The sequence below is a fragment of the Leptodactylus fuscus genome, chromosome 10 (assembly GCF_031893055.1).
Source record: "Leptodactylus fuscus isolate aLepFus1 chromosome 10, aLepFus1.hap2, whole genome shotgun sequence".
Classification (NCBI taxonomy): Eukaryota; Metazoa; Chordata; class Amphibia; order Anura; family Leptodactylidae; genus Leptodactylus; species Leptodactylus fuscus.
In genome coordinates, this window is record NC_134274.1 from 66,644,016 (window position 1) to 66,650,015 (window position 6,000).

Consider the following 6,000-nt stretch of genomic DNA (forward strand, 5'->3'; position numbering starts at 1 on the left):
TACCACTTCAGAAACAAATATCCAAGAGATATCTTATAATAACACCATCCCAGATATTTCCCATAATAACACTATCCATAATCACACCCTTACTAAGGTCTCTTTTTTAGCCCTACCTCGGGAACTCACTCCAACTGTTCCGCTAACCTCTTATCATGTACAAGAGAAACCTCTTCTAACAAAGATATCGAATTTTTTTACACCTACACAACAGAAACGAAAGTTAACGAACAGCAACGATTCACCACCACTAGAAAGAAAAGTAGACGGGGAACCAGAGGGAAGTGTAAGCACATCAGAACCCAATTTGATCAGCCCCAGCAGAAAAAAGAACAAAGGCTCCCTAGCTGTATATTTAACCTCTCCAAACATATCCTCAGTAGTGCAGAAATAGACCTTCTCTCCAAAGGCCTTTCCTTTTGCCCTACACAAAACCCAAATGAAGTGGATTTGTTTCTGGACCTCAATGCTTTTACTCGCAAACTTACCTTAAAGAGACATTTCTCGATAGTGAATATGGGGAGATCTTCTCGCAAAACCAGGTTTTACATTTAGAAGGGCAAGAACTTTGAAAAGTTTAATAGCCCCTAGTAAACTACGTTCTTCAAAACCAACTGTCCTGACGACAAACACATTGCCTAAAGGAAGCTTTTGCTGCAATCGTAATAGGTGTAAATGCTGTAAATCCATTAAGAATGGAATTGGTGAAGTTAGCAGCTTTACCACAAACGAAGTCTTTAAATTGAGACATCATTTGGATTGTACATCTACCTTTGTTATTTATTTACTGGAGTGCCCTTGTGGCCTCCAGTATATTGGTAGAACTACTCGACAATTGAGTGAACGTCTCAATAAACATCGCTCGAATGTTCTAAACGGATATACTAAACATAGCGTTTCACGACACGCAGCTGAACATCATAACAAAAGCTTTAGTGGTTTCACTGTAACACCCATCGTTTGGATCCCTCCTGGAATTACAGATAGGCATGGTACATTAAATAAGAGAGAAATGTTTTGGTTATTTAAGTTTAATACATTACATCCTTTTGGTCTTAATATAGCTTCAGAAGACGTTAATAAATAAATGTATGTAATCCAATCTTTAATCTAACTCTATATCTTACTTTTTGTCCCCTATGTGTTTGATTTTAGGTATTTAATGTATTTTTCCATCCAAATACCCAAAGAGTTTATCTACTCCTATCCCAAATATGTATTCAAAAATATAGTTGGAGATTTAGCTCTTTATTACTTTTGCACTTTTAAAGACCATCAATACTTCTTACCCAAATGTAATCACATAGTAATAAGGTCTACATTGTTTAATCATTATATATGTGCTGAAAATATATAAGTCCCAGTCTGTAGCATGTGTGTATGTGTGTGTATGTATGTATGTATATATGTGTATATGTGTGTTTATATGTATGTATATATATTTTTTTCTTACTATATCTGTTGTTTTTTGGAACAATTGTTTTCATTATGAGTTGCTCCAATTCATTTGTAATATTAGGGAGAAATTTGAAAAAACATCAATACCTTTTATTTACCATATGAGCGCTTAGTCATGTGTCCCGCGATGTTAAATACACCACGCATGTGCGAATTATGTATGAGCACTCAGTCACGTGCTCCGTAATGGTAATCATACCACGAATATGCATATCACGTATGAGCACTTAGCTATGCGCTTCGTAATGCTAAATATACCACGCACGCGCGAGTCACATATGCGCTACAACTTAGAGCACATTGTTGTGTAGTTTTAATACTTTGCGCGGACAACCTGGATAGCACCATCTGGAAACACTCCAAGGAATGTAGGGAACCAAATGAGCTCCACTATATTTAAACCTAGGAGCACACGGCATACAATTTGTATACATCTTCCAGACTGACCGAGCTTTGTGTGAAGGTAAGACTCTCTATGCTCCCCCTTTTTTGCTGTAGTTGTAAACTAGGGATTATTGGTAGCCACATTGATATAAATAACAACACAATGATGCATGCTAACGATCAGCGTCTGATATGCAATGGCTTTCTATCATGAGATTGAGATGATTTGGCACATTTACTTGTTATTATGTTTATATAGATTTGTGACTATTTATATTTTGAATGACTGATGAGATTTATTACAGTAATTTTTAAAGGAAATTTGAGGTTTTATTTATTGATTGCACTGTAGAATGTATCAAAATAATATAATATGTATTTTAAATGATAAGGTTGGTATATGAGATTTGTTTTACTATTGTTTTATAAATTATGTATTATTATTTTTTGAATTCATTGTATATTTTAACTTAGGCCTAAGTGCTTCTCTGGCCAAAAAAACGTTGAAGTGAATACTTGTTTTATCTATTTTCTAATTAGTTACGCACTTGAGAAAGGGCAGGTGTGCCCGAAACGCGGCGATTTCTTAGCGTTGTGCATCATTGTCTTTTTGAATAAAATCCTGTTGTGACCTGAGAGCGCCGTCTTTCCATTTCATTGAAAACGCTATCTTCCCCGGCCTTGGCCGGTGTCCATCAGACGTGCTGCCTCCTCCACCTGACGGTAAACCCCAAACGTAGTTGTGAGCGATTGTCACAACCTCATCAGGTGAGAGGCCATTTGGTCCTTTTAAATCTTCTGGTTATTTCCACCAAAATTTATCAGACATTCTACACTATATAGTGTGCTCGGTGTCTCTTTTGTTTTTTATTTTATTTTTTACAGACATTAGAAGGTTTACAAGTGAAACCACAATATTCAAAATTTTCAAGAATTTCCAAAACCCATTTTTTAAGGGACTAATCCAGTTATGAAGGGGTTTTGAAAGACCCTTGTATTAAACCCCCCCATAAATCACCCCATTTTCAAAACTGCACCCCTCAAATAAGCCAAAACAACATATACCAAGTATTTTAACCCTATAAGTGCTTAACAGAAATTAAGACAAAATGGAGGTGACATTTTCAAATTTGATTTTATTTTACTAATATTTTCGTTTAGCCCTAGCATTTGCACATTCACAAGGGGTTAAAGGAGAAAACACATCCCACAATTTGTTAGGCAAGTTCTCCGGACTACCATAGTACCCCACTTGTGGGTGTAAACTAATATATGGATGCACAGCGAGACGCAGGAGGGAAGCCGTGCCAAGGAGCTTTTAGAGGGCAGATCTGGCTGTGATCAGTTTCAGGCACCATGTCGCATTTACAAAGCCCTTGAGGAGTCAAAACAGTGGAAACCTCTAGAAAGTGACCCCATTTTGAAGACTGCACCCCTCAAAGAATTTATCAAGTGATGTAGTGAGCATTAGTAACCCCGAAGTGAATGTGTAAGCTGTGCGGAGTAAATTGGGTACACCAAATCCCATTCTATTTTCCCACTAGCTCCTATGACATGGACGGGGAAGAGGGGCATTCTGGGGGATCAGTGCTGGTGTATTCTCTCTCATAAGCTCTAAATATGGGGTGTCCCCTGAAAACGCTCGCACAGCTTATACATTTCCTTCTAGTCGCAGCCACTTATGTCCTAATGATTTGGCGACTTTTGGGTTTTTTATCTTCACATTGTACAAGCTAGATTTTTTGAATCTGCGCATGCCCACGATGATTAAGACAGCCGCTTTATTAGCAGAAGGAGATAGAACCTTTTTCTCTGAACAGATAAGAAATTTGGAGCTGGAAGTATTTAGCATTCACATTTTCTCAGTGAATATCACAGATCATGCTATACCGCTCAAACAGCATGTAGATTGATGTACAAAGAACCGTGTGCCACTATTAATTAGTTTTTGACAAAAATGATAGATTTTCAGATTTTACTATAGACCTAATGTAACATTTTGACACAGTTTTTCTTGGCATAAAAACAAAGCAAAAATGCTTTTTTCTTGCAGAATTTGCTGCATTTTTCTGAGCTAAAGTCAGGAGTGGATTGAGTAGAAGGGATAAGTATGAGTATACTACGTTTATATTTCTTATGACTTTAGAAGCCATTCTTGACTTGGCTCAAAAAAAAAAAAAAAAAACATAACAAAAACTGCAGTGAACAAACAGCTTTTCTGCAATGTGGGGCCTCATCCTTAGGAAGGTAGTAGTATAGAAGTTAATGGCATAGATGGAAATACCAAGCACGATATGTTTAGGGAAGTGATTTTCAGGCCATGTCCACTTTTGGAGCCCCCTACAGTGCCTCCTGTCACCAAGAATTCTCCCTATACCCCTAATATAAATTGTGGAGTCTTATATTAGGATGGATTATTCAACTATTCACCACTACCGGGCTGATCTGCAGGGTATATTGTCCCACATAGAATGCCACCACACAATATTTAAATATAGTGCTCACCTGTCTGCTGACACAATCTTCCTCTTTTTTGGGCGCGCTGCTTAGTTAGTAAGTAGAGATGAGCGAACACTAAAATGTTCGAGGTTCGAAATTCGATTCGAACAGCCGCTCAATGTTCGTGTGTTCGAACGGGTTTCGAACCCCATTATAGTCTATGGGGAACAGATACTCGTTAAGGGGGAAACCCAAATCCGTGTCTGGAGGGTCACCAAGTCCACTATGACACCCCAGGAAATGATGCCAACACCTCTGGAATGACACTGGGACAGCAGGGGAAGCATGTCTGGGGGCATCTAACACACCAAAGACCCTCTATTACCCCAACATCACAGCCTAACAACTACACACTTTACACACTCAATACCACCTCTCTGACAGTAGGAAAACACCTTGAAACATGTGTATTTGGCACTTGCAGTGAGGAGAGCTTGTCACCAGCAGTGAATTTGGCCCTTGTAGTAAGTTGAGGTTGGCACCAACATTTGTTTTGAAAATCAGGGTGGATTGAGCCTCTAACCAGCAGAGTTTGGGCAAATTCATGGTGGAGGGAGCCTCTAAAAACCCCAGTTTGGACCAATTCATGGTGGAGGGAGACTCTAAAAACCCCAGTTTGGACCAATTCATGGTGGAGGGAGCCTCTAAAAACCCCAGTTTGGACCAATTCATGGTGGAGGGAGCCTCTAACCAGCCCAGTTTGGGCAAATTCATGGTGGAGGGAGCCTCTAACCAGCCCAGTTTGGACCAATTAATGGTGGAGGGAGCCTCTAACCAGCCCAGTTTGGACCAATTAATGGTGGAGGGAGCCTCTAACCACCCCAGTTTGGACCAATTCATGGTGGAGGGAGCCTCTAACCAGCCCAGTTTGGACCAATTCATGGTGGAGGGAGCCTCTAAAAAACCCAGTTTGGACCAATTCATGGTGGAGGGAGCCTCTAAACAGCCCAGTTTGGGCAAATTCATGGTGGAGGGAGCCTCTAACCACCCCAGTTTGGACCAATTCATGGTGGAGGGAGCCTCTAAACAGCCAAGTTTGGACCAATTCATGGTGAAGGGAGCCTCTAAAAACCCGTTTGGACCAATTCATGGTGGAGGGAGCCTCTAAAAACCCCAGTTTGGACCAATTCATGGTGGAGGGAGCCTCTAACCAGCCCAGTTTGGGCAAATTCATGGTGGAGGGAGCCTCTAACCAGCCCAGTTTGGACCAATTAATGGTGGAGGGAGCCTCTAACCAGCCCAGTTTGGACCAATTAATGGTGGAGGGAGCCTCTAACCACCCCAGTTTGGACCAATTCATGGTGGAGGGAGCCTCTAACCAGCCCAGTTTGGACCAATTCATGGTGGAGGGAGCCTCTAAAAAACCCAGTTTGGACCAATTCATGGTGGAGGGAGCCTCTAAACAGCCCAGTTTGGGCAAATTCATGGTGGAGGGAGCCTCTAACCACCCCAGTTTGGACCAATTCATGGTGGAGGGAGCCTCTAAACAGCCAAGTTTGGACCAATTCATGGTGAAGGGAGCCTCTAAAAACCCGTTTGGACCAATTCATGGTGGAGGGAGCCTCTAACCAGCCCAGTTTGGGCAAATTCATGGTGGAGGGAGCCTCTAAACAGCCCAGTTTGGGCAAATTCATGGTGGAGGGAGCCTCTAACCAGCCC